Consider the following 15,832-nt stretch of genomic DNA (forward strand, 5'->3'; position numbering starts at 1 on the left):
GCCTGCGACCGGTTCAAGGTAACACCGAGCTGTGAGCTTACTGTCGGCTCTGTCTCTGTAGCTGGCTTTCCCGTTCCAATACCCGCAAGGTCTGCGACACTTAGACACCCCTGATCCTTCTGTGACCCTGCGGGACCTGAGGCCACGCTGAACCCGCGTGGGCTTCGCCCCGGTTTAGCCTCTGGAGCGATGTCCCTCAGCGGAACAGACTTTTAAAAGTCCTGATTTTGTGCACCGTTGCTCCGCCGCTTGCCGGGAGCCGGCCCCTCCCCCCGGGGTCTATCTTCCCGTCGCTTTGGATTCACTTCTCCGCCGGTCCTACCTTTCAGAAAGTGGTTGTTTTTCTGTTTCCAGAATTGCTGTTCTTCTTCTCTTCGATCTGCCGATGGATTTTCAGGTGTTTGCAATCTTTAGATAAGCTATCTAGCTGATCTCCGGCTAGCTGAAGCAGTCTCAGCCTGCTACTTCTCCGCCATCTTGACTCCTCCCCGGCCAAAAATATTTTTTAAGGAGCGCCTGGGTGGCTCAGTTGTTAAGTGTCTGCCTTCGGCTCAGTTCACAATCCCTAGGTCCTGGGTTTGAGCCCCACATCAGGCTCTCTGATCAGCAGGAAGCCTGCTTCTCCCTCTCCCATTACCCCTGCTTGTGTTCTTTCTCTCGCTGTGTCTCTCTCTGTCCAATAAATAAATAAATTCTTAAAATAAAATATTTTTAAAAGAACACATCATACCTGATAATTGTGTCAGTGAATTTCAACTGAAATTGAAAGAACAAAGAATTCTAATCTCACACCAATTCTTTTAGAATGGAAAAAAAGAGTGCTACTCAACTCAGTTAATGAAGCCAGCTTCCCCTAAATACCCAAACCAGACAACATAGAAAAGGGAAAAGAAAAATATAAACCCATTTCACTCATCTATATAGATTCAATAATTCTAAAAATAGAGACAGAGAGTCAGGGAGAAAACCAAACCTAACAGTGCATAAAATGTTAATGTTCTAGATAAGTAGAATGTGATCTTAGGAATATAAAGCTTGGCATCAGAAGACTCATTAGTGGAAAGAAATATATTAATAGGAAAGTGGGTAAAAACAACAAAGTTCAACATTCACAAAAATTTGGCTTGGAATAGTAGAAAATTAAGAAAGTCTTAAACTGAAAAGGTGTGGCCAGTAAAAACCTAGAGAAAACATTGTATTTAATCATGGGCTGTTAAAATGAATAAGAAGACAACCATCTCTATCACACTTCCCTTCAAACTGCACTTGAGGCTGTGGCCAGCTGGAAACGACAACCACCAAAAAAAAAAAAAAAAAAAAAAAAAAAAAGGGAAACAAAAAGTAGAGAATGTTAATGGGCAGAATAAAACTATTATTATTTGTGGATAACGTCTATAGTAAAGGGATGGAATCTGCGTATGAATTATAAAAGCTAAGAATAGAATTGTCAAAGAACGTTGGATGCAAAATGGACAAAAGACAGTGAATTGCATTTGTATATCCCAATGAAATGTATATACCTGTGTACCTTTGCCTGTCAATGTAATGTCAAAGAGGCCAATGTCATAGTCAATAATACATAAATAAAAATATGTTTTTATATACAGTAGAAGCGAAAATTGTAGAATACCCAGGAATGCATACAATAGAAGATGCGTAAATGTAGAATGCCCACACAAAGAAAAGGAGATACCTGAACGGGAAGAAAATAAAATGAAGGGGGGGTCACCTGGGGGACTTAGTCAGTTCAGTGCTAAGGTCATGATCTCAAGGTCCTGGGGAGCCCTGCATCGGGCTCCCTGCTCAGGGGAGAGTGCTTCTTCCTTTCCCCTGCTCATGCTCCCTCCTTCTCTCTCTCAAACAAATAAAATCTTAAAAAAAAAAAAAAAAAGTTAGTTCACCTTAGATTGATCTGTGTGTTCTATACAAATGCAAACAAACTTCCTGTTGGCTACTTTCTGCATCAGGTAGGCTCTATAATTTGTGTGTCACAGGCATGCAGGGAGGGCACTTCTGCAGAGTGTTTTACCATCTATCAAGGCACATCATATATAGTATGACTAAGACAGGCTTCCTTGGTGCAGAGATAACACAAGGACAGATGGAACAGAAGACAGGACTCAGAGACAGACTTGGACAAAGACAGAACCCGACTCCAATGGACAATGGAGATTGATGGGAAGTGGTTCAGAAAAGTACTTTTATAAATACAGAAAGGAAAATTAACTAGCATCCCTATCTCGCATGATACACTAAGATATTTTCAAGGTAAATTTATGACACAAATATTAAAATCTGAACTACAAAACTTTAGGATAATGTGGAAGACTATGATTTAGACAGGGGAGCACCCCTTAAAAAAAACCAGAGCACATTCCATTGAGGAAGTGGTTGGTCATTTGGCCTTAAAATTAGGTACAATGATGTGAAAAGATAATTCCTATAAAGATAAGATATTTGCAACACACATCACAGAGGAAATATTTTTCCTGAAGCAGATAAACATATTTCTAGTATATAAATAACAAAAATAACAAGTAATTCAACAGGAGAGTGGGAAAATTCTGCCAATGGCCACTTTGAGAGAAAAATACATGAAAATGTTTAGTCTCACTATTAATAAAAGGATCTTCAATTGAAATTACAATCATGTTAATTTTAGCACTAGACTGGCATTAACTTTGAGGTCTGACAATATCAAGAGTCAACAACATTGTTGGACGGGGGTCTGCGGGTACATTGCACGCCTGAAAGGCATCAGGACAGGACACAAAGGGGACGTATCTGGTGTGTGGAGGCAAGACCAACAGTGCAGGAAGAAGCTCCAAGTGGTCCTAAGCTCCTGAGTACCCCCAGTCAAGGCAAAACCAACCACACTTACTGAATTTTTCACGTATTCATTTGGTAGACCTGAAATGCATGACCAAAATTCAGTATCTGAAAACATAATAATGCTACTCACAGAACCACAGAAATGTGCAAACCAACTGCCACTTCTTTTTGCCATCATAGGGAGAGCTACATATTTTGTAAAACCACAAAATAAATATTGTCGCTAATGTCATTGTTAAAACCACTAAGCTAATGACTATGAAAGCAGCCAGTATTTATGAAATGCTTTCTTATGATCTGTAAGTCACAAATGAGTTTATGAAATGTTATGGGTAGTATTTAAAAACATATGCCAGGGTGTGTGTGTGTGTGTGTGTGTTTTGGTCTTTTTGTTTTGATATTTCTTTTTTTTTTTTTTTTTTTTTTGTATTCTGTGCCATGATGGGTTCATGAAAGAGAGAGAACACCACTGAGAGAGGTAACCAAAGCAATAGCTCCTTCTGAGCTTTTATATCCATGTCCTAGCAAATTTGCCCCACTTTTGGAGGTTAAAAAAAAAAGGGTGGGGGGTATAAACTGGCAGTTAAATCCAGCCAGTCTTGAAATTCTAAAATTCTGGAAGGCATCATCTATTGTGGCAAGACAGCAAGGTTTCTCAGTTACCTACTGAACTTTACAACCCTAACTATGTTATAGAAGGAATATATTCTTTCATGCTTTTTTTGCCATCTCTCTACATATTTTTCTGCTTTTCTGTAAATACGAGCCAAGTGTTTGTGCTGTAAATTCTAGGACCTCAGAGTCAGGCAGTGCTGAATTTCCCATGTAAGCAAGTTACTGTAATTCTCTCAACCTTGGGCTTGTTATCTATAAGCTCAGTGTAGATAATACCCTCCCAGTGGGCTTGTTGCAGGGATAAAGCACACAATGTCTCTAAAATGCCTGGCCAGTTCTTGGAACAGAGAAGTCCTCAGTGTGTTCCTGACCAGCCTGTCTCCATGCCTGCCCTGATAAACTTCAAGAGGCACATCCACAGAGCAGGCTCAAGGAGAGTCCCATTGGAGCAGGTGGCACATCATCCCACCGCTGGCGGCTCTGTAATTGGCCCGCACTCCCTCTCCCTTCCTTGTCCCGTGTGGGCCCTCCAGGCCCTTGACGCTTGTCATCCAGCCTTACCTCTGCTCCTCAGAATTGGATGCACACCTCTGCCCTCAGGCACCTACCTCCATGGAATGCCATTAGACACCTGCTACCCTGGGCCTTGCTGGCACGCTCCCAAGACCTCCTGCAAATATCACGAACACAGATAGACATCAAACGTACACTCTCTCCAACTCTCCCCCATTCAGACTGTCCCGACCACAGGCTCTGCTTCATGTCTGCCTGACTAGGGACTGGCTTTCCTGATGCAGCGGGACACCTCTATTCATTTGTGCAACAGAATTTTGCTTCTCTGAATTATTTAGGGATGAACATATTTCAGGTTTGTGAAAGTGTGAACAACTCGAGATCGTTGTCATTGTATCTACCAAAGTGTCCACTTCTTCATCTCCCAGTGTTTCTCTTCCACTATGGATTCGCTTCCTCCTGACCCTTTCCCTCCACCTTCTCTGGCTGGGTTCTAAGGGCACTGGCCACTGAACACATGGCCTTGAGCATGGCTCCCTGAGTCCTGATCAGACAGCCTGTCACTTACTTGCCTCATGTCACTCTGTCTCCTGTGAATGGGTTTCAGCCCTCTTCATTAAGCCCTCTGCTAAGCTCTGGCAATGATGATACTCTTTCCCTTAAAATACTAAAACATCCAAGAGATGGATCATTTGGTCTCCTTCTTTGCCCCCACTATTTCTGCAAATGGAGCTGATAATTCCAAATGCTTTGACATATATGTAATTTTGTAAATTGTCTGTGTTCTTTTTTTTTTTTTTAAATATATGTGTTTTTTTTGGAAGACATTTCAAATTAGACTATTTTCACGGTAATTTTAGGAAACTCCCTCCATAATCATATAATACATTTTTTTTTTTTGGAAAAAAAATTTCTACTTAGAGAAAATTTTCAAGAATATTTTCAAAATTATTCAAACTCCTCCCATAATCATATGATGCTAGCTTGCTGACATGGTGCCCCATCAACTGTGAAATGTTTCAGAGCATATTCGCTATAAACAAAGAAATCACCCTACAAATATTCTCTATAAGGCCATCAACATGGGAAATAAACACTGATCTATTATTATCATTCAATCCACAAACCCTATTCAGTTATTACCAACTGACCCCCAAATGTCCTTACAGCCAAGGGATCAAGTGTAGCATCACTACACGTGATCACGTTTAGCTGTAGTTCCCCTTTCATCTCTTTCAACCTGGAAAACATACTCAGTAATTCCCAGTCACTTCCTTGACCTGTTTGAAGAATACAGGCCTTGTTATTCTAGAAATTTCTCCATGCAGGTGTTTGCCTAGCATCTCCTAATACTTCGTGTACTGCAGATGGTCCACCATATGAAACATAACCTTGATTTGTCCCAATACTGGAGACGTTCATTCTGATTATTTCGTGGAGGTGGCATCTGCCAGTTTCTCCATTGGAAAATCATTTTTTTCTTTTTCCCTTTTTAAATTAACAATCATTTTCATACTTTGAAACTATGTAAATATCCCATGCTTTAGGGATGCCTGGGCGGCTCCATTGGTTAAACTCAGGTGAGGACCCCAGAGTCCTGGGATCGAGTCCCAAGTCATACTCCTTGCTCGGTGGGGAGTCTGCATCTCCTTCTGCCTGCTGCTCCCGCTGGTTGTTCTCACTCTCTCTCTCTCTCCCCGGCAAATAAATAAAATCTTAAAATTATGTATCCCATATTTACCAAAGTTATCACTTATTTGTCTATTTATCCTTCATAGCAGTATGGGCTCATGGCTTCCTCTTTAATTCAATGACTTGTAATCTATTACAATCCTTATTTACTTAGACACTAAAGTGTTCCATATTTGAATAATGGAAGCCCCTTCAAATTGGTCTCTGTATCCCCTCAAACTTTACTTCCTTACTTTCTGAATAGTGCAGGTCCATGTCATGTTTTCTCAGCCCCCTCCCTGGAATCAGCCGTTACTTCTAGGAGCCGTAGTTCCATCTGGTGGAAAGAGGTATATAGAAACCAAGAATTGGGGGTAGGTGTGCTCACTGCTATGGAGTGCTGCTGTTTATTTTTCTTTTTTAGAAATTTATTCATTTGTCAGAGAGAGAGAAAGCACAAGCAGGAGGAGTGGCAGGTAAAGGGAGAAATAGGTTCTTCACTGAGCAGAGAGCCTGATGTGGGGCTTGATCCCAGGACTCTGGGATCATGACCTGAACCAAAGGCAGACACGTGATTGAGCCATCCAGGCATCCCTGGAATGCTGCTGTTTCTAATTTTCTTGACAGATGGAGCTAGGGAAAATCTGTGTGTATCTACACATCCAAAGGTAACATATGGGTAGATCTATGCCTACCTACAAGACCATGAATTCACACAGATAATTCCAGTGCCAATCCCGAACCATGGTTTTCAGCTTTCTCCTTTTCCCTATTTAGGAGATGAGTACCACTTCTCCAACAATGAGAAACTGACTTTCAGTATCCCTAAAGTATTTATTCAATCTCCCTGGAAGTAACCCATCTCCTATCATGGTCCCCTCTTCCCCTGTACTGATGCCTCTCTAACCCTGGTCAGGTTCAGATACCAGTCATCGGGCTACATGGCACAAATCTTACTGTCAGCTAAACTCCCCTTCTCCCAAAAGGGAAACTTTCCCTATATTGTTTTCTTCTTCCAAGTATCAACTCTGTTGTAAGATTCATCTACTTTCCTTCAGTCTCCAGTGCCTACAGCTTACGTTTTTATGTTTTTCTCAGAGTTTTTGCCTGCTGTCTGGCAGGTTTGGTCCAGTAGGAGCTTACTCAGCAATAGTGGAACCTGCCATCTGTTTTTATTTATCTAGTTTTGCTCTGTTTGTATCTGTGGATTCTCTTTATGAGATTGAGAGGATCCTTCTATTCCCAGTTTCCTAAGTTTTGTTTTTTTTATCATGAACAGATACTCACTTTTATCACATGATTTTTCTTCTTTTGAGATAATCATGTTTCTCCTTAATCTGTAAAGGTGGTGAATTCCACCAGTTACTGTTCAAATGTTAAACAAAATTTGACTTCCTAAAATAAACCCAAGTTTATTTAGTTGTGACATATTTTTCTTTATTATATTACTGGATTATTGAGTTAATATTTTGATTAGGACATTTGCAACTGGGTTCACAAGAAAGATGTGGCTGCCAATTTTCCTTTATTGTGATGTTCTTTTCAAGTTTTATATCAAGGTTTTTGCAAAATGTTGAGAGGTTCATATTTTTCTATTGTCTGGAAGTGTTTGGGAAAGTATTTGTAAATAACAATGAAGCCATTTAGATGAAGAATTTTTCTTTGTTGAGAGGATTTCATAGTAGACTTAATTTCTTCATTAGATATAGGACTATTCAAATATTCTATTTTATTTTTTCATTTTTAGAAAGCTGTATTTTTCAAGGGATTTCACCATTTTATCAGAATTGTTGCATTTAGTGGCATTAAACTTTTAATAACATTCTAGTATTAGCTTTTTAACATCCACAGATTCTCTAGTAGTGTCCTTTTTTTAATCTTTATTATTGGCGATATATCCTCTTTCTCATTCATTTAACTGTCTGACCAAGGGATCTATCAATTTGACTGGCTTTTTCAAAGCCATTTCAAGTATTCGTTTATTTATATCTAAAATGTAAATCTCAAGCTTTATTTCTTTTATCATTTTAAAGTGAAGTCTGAGAACCATAGTCTTCATTTGTGATATTGGCCGCTTTCATTATTATAACTACTTTTATATTAAATTTAAATCTGTGATCTTGCAATTTATTTTCTAGCTGTTGCACCAGTTCTGTGTTTCATTTTTCTCTTTTCTTTCCTCATTTTGGACTAATGAAATAATTTTTAAGAAAATCGTTTCTCTTCTCCCTCTATTTACTTAGTAGTTTTTGTCTTTCCCTGTCCTTCAAGCAATTGCCTTAGATATTACAACCTGTTTCCTTGGTCTTATTTTGTAAGTATTTTACCACTTTCTAAGCAATGTTAAAGTGTCCTTCCTATTGTTATCATGTTGGCTAGGGGATGGGTAACTTTTCAATTTTGAGGCAATTGGAGATTCACATGCAAGTGCAAGAAATAATACGGAGAGATCCTATGCACCCTGGCTGTCATTTCCACTTATACTAATAACTCCCAAAACTGTAGTAGAGGATCACAACCAAGGTGTGACGTAGATCTTATTCAGATTCCCTCATATTACCTGTGTGTGTGTGTACGTGTGTTTCATTCTACTACTTCTATCACATACATAATCTTGTGTATCCACCATAATGGTCAAGATATGGAAGAGTTTCATCACCAGAGGTTCCCTCTCATGGACTTTTGTAACACTGCCCTCCTGTACTGACCCCCACCTCATCCCCATTCCTAACGACTGGCAACACAAATCTGTTCTTTCATATAATTGTTACTCTGATTTAGTTTCACTGTTTCTGAGTGTATTTCTTTGTAAGGTGTTCTTAGTGGTGGCTCTGGGTATTACAATACAAACGACTTATCACAGTCCACTGGTTTCAGTGTTTCACCATGTTGAATGAAGTGTGGAAACCCCACTTCCACTTAGGTCCCTCACCTTATCCAATTAAAGTCTGGAAAGCTTGTATTTTTAACATGTTATAGTTGTTTCAATCATCGAATATCATTTATAAAACTCATGTACATTGATATTTCTGTTCTTTCTCATGTTCCTACTTCATTCCTTCAAGACATCTCTTTCATCATTTCTTTTCTGTTTGAAGAACTTCCTTAAGCCATGTTTTAAGGGCAGGTCTTCTTGTGACATTCCCTTGAGAATGTCTTTATGTCCTCTCCATTCCTGAAAGATCGTATTCCCAGCCATGAAATTCAGAGACACCGGTTCTTTCTTTTGGCATTTGACAAAATGGTCTCCAATCCCACCTCCAGGGTTCCAGATGAGAAATCCACTACCTGGTGTTCCCTACAGAGAATGCATTGTTTCTCTCTGGCTGTGTTCAAGGTTTTTTCTTAGTCTTTAGTTTTCAGAAGCTTAATTATGACCTGCCTGTGTGTGGATTTCTTTGATTTTTGTTCTATTTGAGATTCTTGCATCTGTAGGTTTATTTCTTTTTCAAAATTTGGAAGTTTTCTGCTGCCAATTACTTAAATCTCAAATTTCCAGCAAGATTTCCTTAAACACATATACAGAGTTTTCTTTTTTTTTTTTTTTAAGATTTTATTTATTTATTTGACAGAGAGAGATCACAAGGAGGCAGAGAGGCAGGCAGAGAGAGAGAGGAGGAAGCAGGCTCCCTGCTGAGCAGAGAGCCCGATGCGGGACTCGATCCCAGGACTCTGAGATCATGACCTGAGCCGAAGGCAGCGGCTTAACCCACTGAGCCACCCAGGCACCCTACAGAGTTTTCTTTTTCCTCTCATTATTGGACTCTACTCATATGAATAATGAATCTTCCATTATTGTCCCTCAAGCACTTGAAGCTCCGCTCATTTTTTAAGTCTATTTTCTCTCTATTGTTCAGATTGTATCAACTATATTGCTTTGATCCCAAGTTCACTGATTCTATCTTCTGTCATTTCCATTTACCATTGAGCCCATCCAGTGAGTTTTTTATTTCTGTTATTAAAATGTTCAGTTCTATGATTTTTACTTGGCTTTTCTTTATAGCTTTTATTTCTCTGCTGAGATTTTCTATTTTTAATTTGTTTAAAGAGAATTTGTAATGTGTTTGTTGAGGAATTATTATGATGGCTGATTTAAAATCTTTGCCAGATAATTTCAACATCTGATTGATTTCATTGTTGGCATCAGTTAATTGTCTGTTTTTCATCCAAGTTGTGAATTTCCTGATTCTTGGTATAATGAGTGATTTTCAATTATGTCCTGGACATTTCGATTCTCAGGTTAGGAGAATCTGGATCTTATTTAGATTTTTTAAAGTGGGAAGTCACCTTACTTAGGGTTAGCACACAGGTCCTGGTCTACTTTTATAAACTATGGTCCCAGTGACTATTCTATTGTTGAAGCCTTAACAGTATTATTTTCATCTCTTTGGTATCGGATTCTGCTGGAATCCCCTATGATCCTTGACAATGCTGCCCAAGGGCAAAAAGAGTTTCCCCAGATGAGATGTCTGTTACCTCCTGGTGGAGGAAGGGACTCTCCAAGCCCCAGGGAGGGAGATTGCTTCCAGGGCCTGTTGTAGTGGGATCCCCCTATGTTGCCTGGATGCTTGGTATCTCTGGATGGGGGAAGGGACTCTCCATCCCATGGGGATTTGCTTTATTATCCCTTTACACCTCAACACAGCCACAGGTGGCCCAGCCCAAGAGGCTGCTTGAGTCCCAAGATCTGAGATTATCTTCTTCACCCCGACATTCCAGGCTCTTTTGAAATTAGGATTTTTGTTTTGCTGCGAACAGATCCTAGGATTTTCTCTTGGGGTTTAAGTCTCAGCAGCCTGACTGAGATTTGATTTTCTTTCTATTTATACTATTCGGCTTCTTTTAGCTCCTTCAATCTCTGGGCTTATGCCTTTTGTCAAGTTTTAAAATTCTTGGCCATTATTGCTTTAAATAATGCTTTTGCTCCATTATCTCTCCTTTCTGGAAATCTGATTACATAACTGTGTGACCTCTCCATCACATCCCAAATGTGTCCTGTGTTATCATCTATGTCTTCTACCCACTTCTCACTCTTGAGTTTTAATCTGGCTATTTCCTTCCCGCTCATTATCACTTTATGTCTGCCTACTTGGTATTAAATGCATCCTTATAATTTCAGTTATTTTATTTTGCATTTTAAATGTAAAATAAATAAAATAAAATAATAATAATATAAATAAAATAAAATAAAAATATTATTTTACATTTTAAAAATTATCATTTTATTCCTTATTTTCTGTTCTCTCTGTTGTTTTTCTTCTGGTCATTTATTTCCTTGACTGCATTAGCTTGTACAATTAAACTAAAACCAGTGTTTGATGACCCTAATTCTTGGATTTTCCTGTGATTTTGATCTTACTTTGTGTTATTCCTCCTATTTTTGGTCATGTGATCTTGACTTCAATTACTGAATATTCCTAGTAGCTTCATATTTCATGCTAGACGTTATATACAAAAACTAATAGAGGCAGTTTGCATTTCAGTGTTTTGATAGCTGATAGTAATAGTATTACTTTTACACAAACTCTGCTTTTTTTTTACAGAGAGAGAGGGAGAGAGCATACATGAATGGTAAGGAGGGGCAGAGGGAGAAAGAGAGAGGAAATTTTTTTTTAAGATTTTATTTATTTATTGGACAAACAAAGATCACAAGTAGTCAGAGAAGCAGGCAGAGAGAGAGGGGGAAACAGGCTCCCCACTGAGGAGAGAGCCCGATGCAGGGCTCGATCCCAGGACCCTAAGATCATGACCTGAGCCAGAGGCAGAGGCTTAACCCACTGAGCCACACCGGTGCCCTGAAAGAGGAAATCTTAAGTAGGCGCCTCACCCAGTGTGAAGCCTGATGCAGGGTTCAATCTCACAATCCTGATATCATGACCTGAACTGAAACCAAGAGCGAGATGCCTAACTGACTGACCCAGCCAGGTGGCCCCTAAAATTGATAAATTTTCTCTCTAGCTTCACCTCTTAATGCCTTCTCATAAACCTTGGTAATATTATTTGTTTACTAAAATAATTTTATTGTGTTTTAGGCTGAGATTTATCAAGAACTGATGTCCTTATGATTTTCAGTTTTTTCATTGAGAAATACAGCATAACTCACTACTAAATTTTTCTGTTATACCTCTTAATAAAGTTTCTCCTGTATGTTCTGCATATTTCCTCAGCATTATTAACGGTACTATATTTATTCATCTTTTATTCTTAGGATAGAATTTTATTTTTAATTATTTTGACTATTGCTGCTGGTATCCAAGCCTATTATCCATTTTATATTTGCTAAGTTTGGTTAAGCATTACTATAGATTTGTAGTGCAGAATTTCCTAAAGACATTAATACTCCAATATGCACTGTCAATATCCATGATTTTGATTTAATGTGTAACATTTCCAGTTATGTGTTCTGGAAAACTTGTATTTTTAACATACCAATAAAGATTAATATCTCATGGAACATGTATTCTGTGGACACTATTCAAAAAATGTTTCAACAGACCTTTTCACTAGCATGATTTATGTTCCGGGTTTTAACCATTAGCAAATGAAATCCCCATCTTGCAAAGCTGTGATATATTACAGTTTCTATCTGAGATATATATATATATATATATAATTTTTGCATGTTCATTCTGTTGCTTTGTATTTTAACTCTTTATAAATATTTGATACTAGGATTAGTCTAGATTATTAATTATGTTGACTTTAACTCTTTCCAGGCTATAGAAATGCAATGGTGCCATGAATGTGACACATGAGACTTCATACTCAGTTATTACAGATAAATCAGAGGAAATACCACTGATCAATCACAGAGCCCTTACCTTTTGATTCAAGATGTAGCCTCAGAATTCTTTATAATCATATTTTATAGGAAGCCATAGAAAGAGATCAAAAGTGATGCACAAGATAAAAATTGTGCTATCCTTGCAATAATGTTTGTCCCTTAGATGATTGTTATTAAATTGTTTTATTTTCAATTTCATAAATAACATTAATGTTTGGATTCAAATTTAAACAATATTTATGTATTTCTGAGAGATAGAGTATGTGTATGTGTGTTGTCGGTGGGGGGGTGTGCATTGGGGAGCAGCACAGTGTGAAGGAGAGAAAATCCCAAGAAGACTCATGCTGAGCACAGATCTCAATGCAGTGCTTGATCTCACAGCAATGAGATCATAACCTGAGCCAAAATCAAGAGTTAGATGCTCAACTGACTCTTGATTAAGCATCAACCAGGCCACCATGCCCCCCAAATTTAACCAATTTTATAAAAATTAAATTTACTTTTCACCTCTGGTTCTTTGATATCTTCTGTTTTGTTTTGTCTTGTTGGGTTTTTTTTGTTTGGTTGGTTGGTTAGTTTTGATATCTTAACTTCCCTAGTCTTGATCATAATTTTGATGCATTTCTTGGTTCACTAACATAATTTTAGGTCATTATTAAAAGAAGGTTATGAAAGTAGTACATTTTCTTTGAATACTTTTTGAATACTTGAAAACATCTTTTATGAGCTCCATATACGAATAAAAAAACTTAGTGGCACATCACATTCTCAAGTCATATCTTCTGCACTAGAATTCTATAGATGCTGCTTCTGCTTTTTTTGACTCATAATACTGTTATGGGAAAAGCTATAAAATAGTGATGCATATTAAACATTAGTGGATAATAAATTTCTTTATTTTTTTCCCCTGATACTTACAAGAGTTTTTGTTGCTACCGTTATCTCTATAATTCAAACATCTCGCCAAGGTAGGTAGGTCAGGTAGATTTCTGTTCAGGTGCCTGGATATCAGCATACTCTTATATTAGTTTAGGGAAATTTTCATCAGTTTTGACTTTATATATTACTTCTGTTCTATTTCTTTGTTTTCTTCCCCTAGAACACCTATAATACATGGTCAGCCTTTTGTCTCTATTGTCCAGAATTACCATTTTCTCTCACTTTTTCATCTCCTTCCCCCTCTCTTTAGAGAGCTAGTAAAGTTTCTCCTTCTTTCTATTCCACATCATTGATCCAATTTTCAACAGTGTGAGACTTATTCTTTACTGATAAAACCAATTTTTTAGAATGTGTAGGTTTAATTGGGTGCAAGAGTCGGTAAGCCCTAAACCCTGCCTTCAAAATATTGGTAGAGATATGCATGCAACCCAACAAATAGACTCAACAAAGAAAGAATCTCCATAAGCAAACATAAAGTATTTAATAAGAAAAAAAAAAAAGAACACCTAATGGAAATTCTGGTTTTGAAAAGATAGTAATAACAGAAATGAAAATTTTCCCTAAAGAATTAAAGAGCAGATTAAGATGGCAGAAAAAAAGGTTCCATAATCTTCAAAACAGAGCAATAGAAATTATTCAGTATAACCAAGATAAAAGATTAAAGAATGAACAAACTCTCAGAGACCTGTAATACAACATCAAGTATATCCATATAAAGGTAATTAGATCCTAGGCAAATAAGAGAGAGGAAAAAAGAACATTAAAAGTATTTGAAGAGGGTGCCTGGGTGGCTCAGTGGGTTAAACCTCTGCCTTTGAGTCAGGTCATGATCTCAGAGTCCTAGGATCAAATCCTGCATCAGACTTTCTGCTTGGCAGGGAGCCTGCTTCCTCCTCTCTCTCTGTCTGCTTCTCTGCCTACTTGTGATCTCTCTCTGTCAAATAAATAAATAAAATCTTAAAAAAAAAAGTATTTGAAGAAATAGTGGCTAAAAACTCCCCAAATTTGATTAAAAGTATTTATCTACAGTCCCAAGTAATTAAATTCCAAGTTGAACAAACATTAAGAGATACACACTTAGACACATTAAATTTTTAAAAAACAAATATGAAGAGAATTTTAAAAACATCAAGAGAAAAAGGACTTATGTACAAGAGAAAAATAAACAAAGCTATATTCTCATCGGAAATAACAGAGGTCAGAAAGCAATGAAAGGAAATATTCAAAGTCCTAAAAGAAAAACTGCCAAACTAAGACTTACACACCCAGTAAAAGTATCCCTAAAAAAATAAAAAAATTTAAAAAAGTAAAAACATTCTCAGCTAAAGGAAGACTGCAAGAATGTGTTGGTAGTAGATCTGCCTTACAAGAACAGCTTAAAAATATTTCCAGCCAAAAGGAAGAAGCACCAGAGAGTAACTCTAATGGGACAAAATAATAAGCATTGGAAATCATAAATATGTGGATAAATATAAAACACTCTATAAACATACTTTTCTCATTACTTTTCTTAACTTCTCTAATAGACATTAGATAGTGTAAAAGGAGGAATGAGTTAAAGGAGATGTGTATATTGTAATTCCTAGTATAATCACTAAGAAAATAAAATTTTAAAATGTAGTACAAAACAGAGAAGTTAAAATAGTGTATTAAGAATATTTATCTCGGGGCTCCTGGCTCAGTCAGTACAGCATTTGACTATTGATCTCAGGGTCATGTGTTCAAGCCCAACACTGGGTACAGAGATTATAAATAAATAAACTTTAAAAAAGGGAATATTTATCTAATGGAGGAAATTTGGAGTTTAAGCAAAGTGAAGGATACAATAGGAACACAAGAATCTGTCAGAACAGAAAAGCCAAAGGGACAACAGAAATGACAGAAGACAAATATCCCGGGGGCCAAGGAGCCAGAAGGATCCTCAGGGGATGAGGTCATCTCTGATAGGATCACAAATCTAGAGGTGGCCTCAAGCACTACTGAATTTCTTCATTCAGATGACTTTAGTTTCTTGAGCCAGCCCCACTCCCTGGCACTGCAGTTCTACCTTCAGAGCCTCTGGAAACTCTATCAACCAGGCTTCCTCTCAGGGCATAAACCCCTGGCCTCAGGCCCCATCAAGATCCCCATAAGACTGGACTGAGGCACTATGTAAAATTCTTTAGCTTCTGCACTAAGATGCCCATGGGGAATAAAGCTCTTGAGATGGTGGAAAAGTGCCTGAACAAGTATTTCCAGTGTCTTTGTGATGACCTAGAGGTGTTTGCTATGCATGCTGGCTGCATCACTATGAGGCCAGAGGACCTGGAACTTCTGATGCAATGGCAAGGCCTGGTCAATGACCAAGTCTTCCTGTATGTGCTGGTGGAGTGGCACCGGCCCCTGGATTACTGGCAGCTGTCCATCCCTTGTACACTCAGTGGCAACTCTGTCTTTCCTGACCAGTAATAGTGGCCAGGACTCAACACTTTCCCAGTG

Source organism: Mustela erminea, chromosome 11 (genome assembly GCF_009829155.1).
Source record: "Mustela erminea isolate mMusErm1 chromosome 11, mMusErm1.Pri, whole genome shotgun sequence".
Lineage (NCBI taxonomy): Eukaryota > Metazoa > Chordata > Mammalia > Carnivora > Mustelidae > Mustela > Mustela erminea.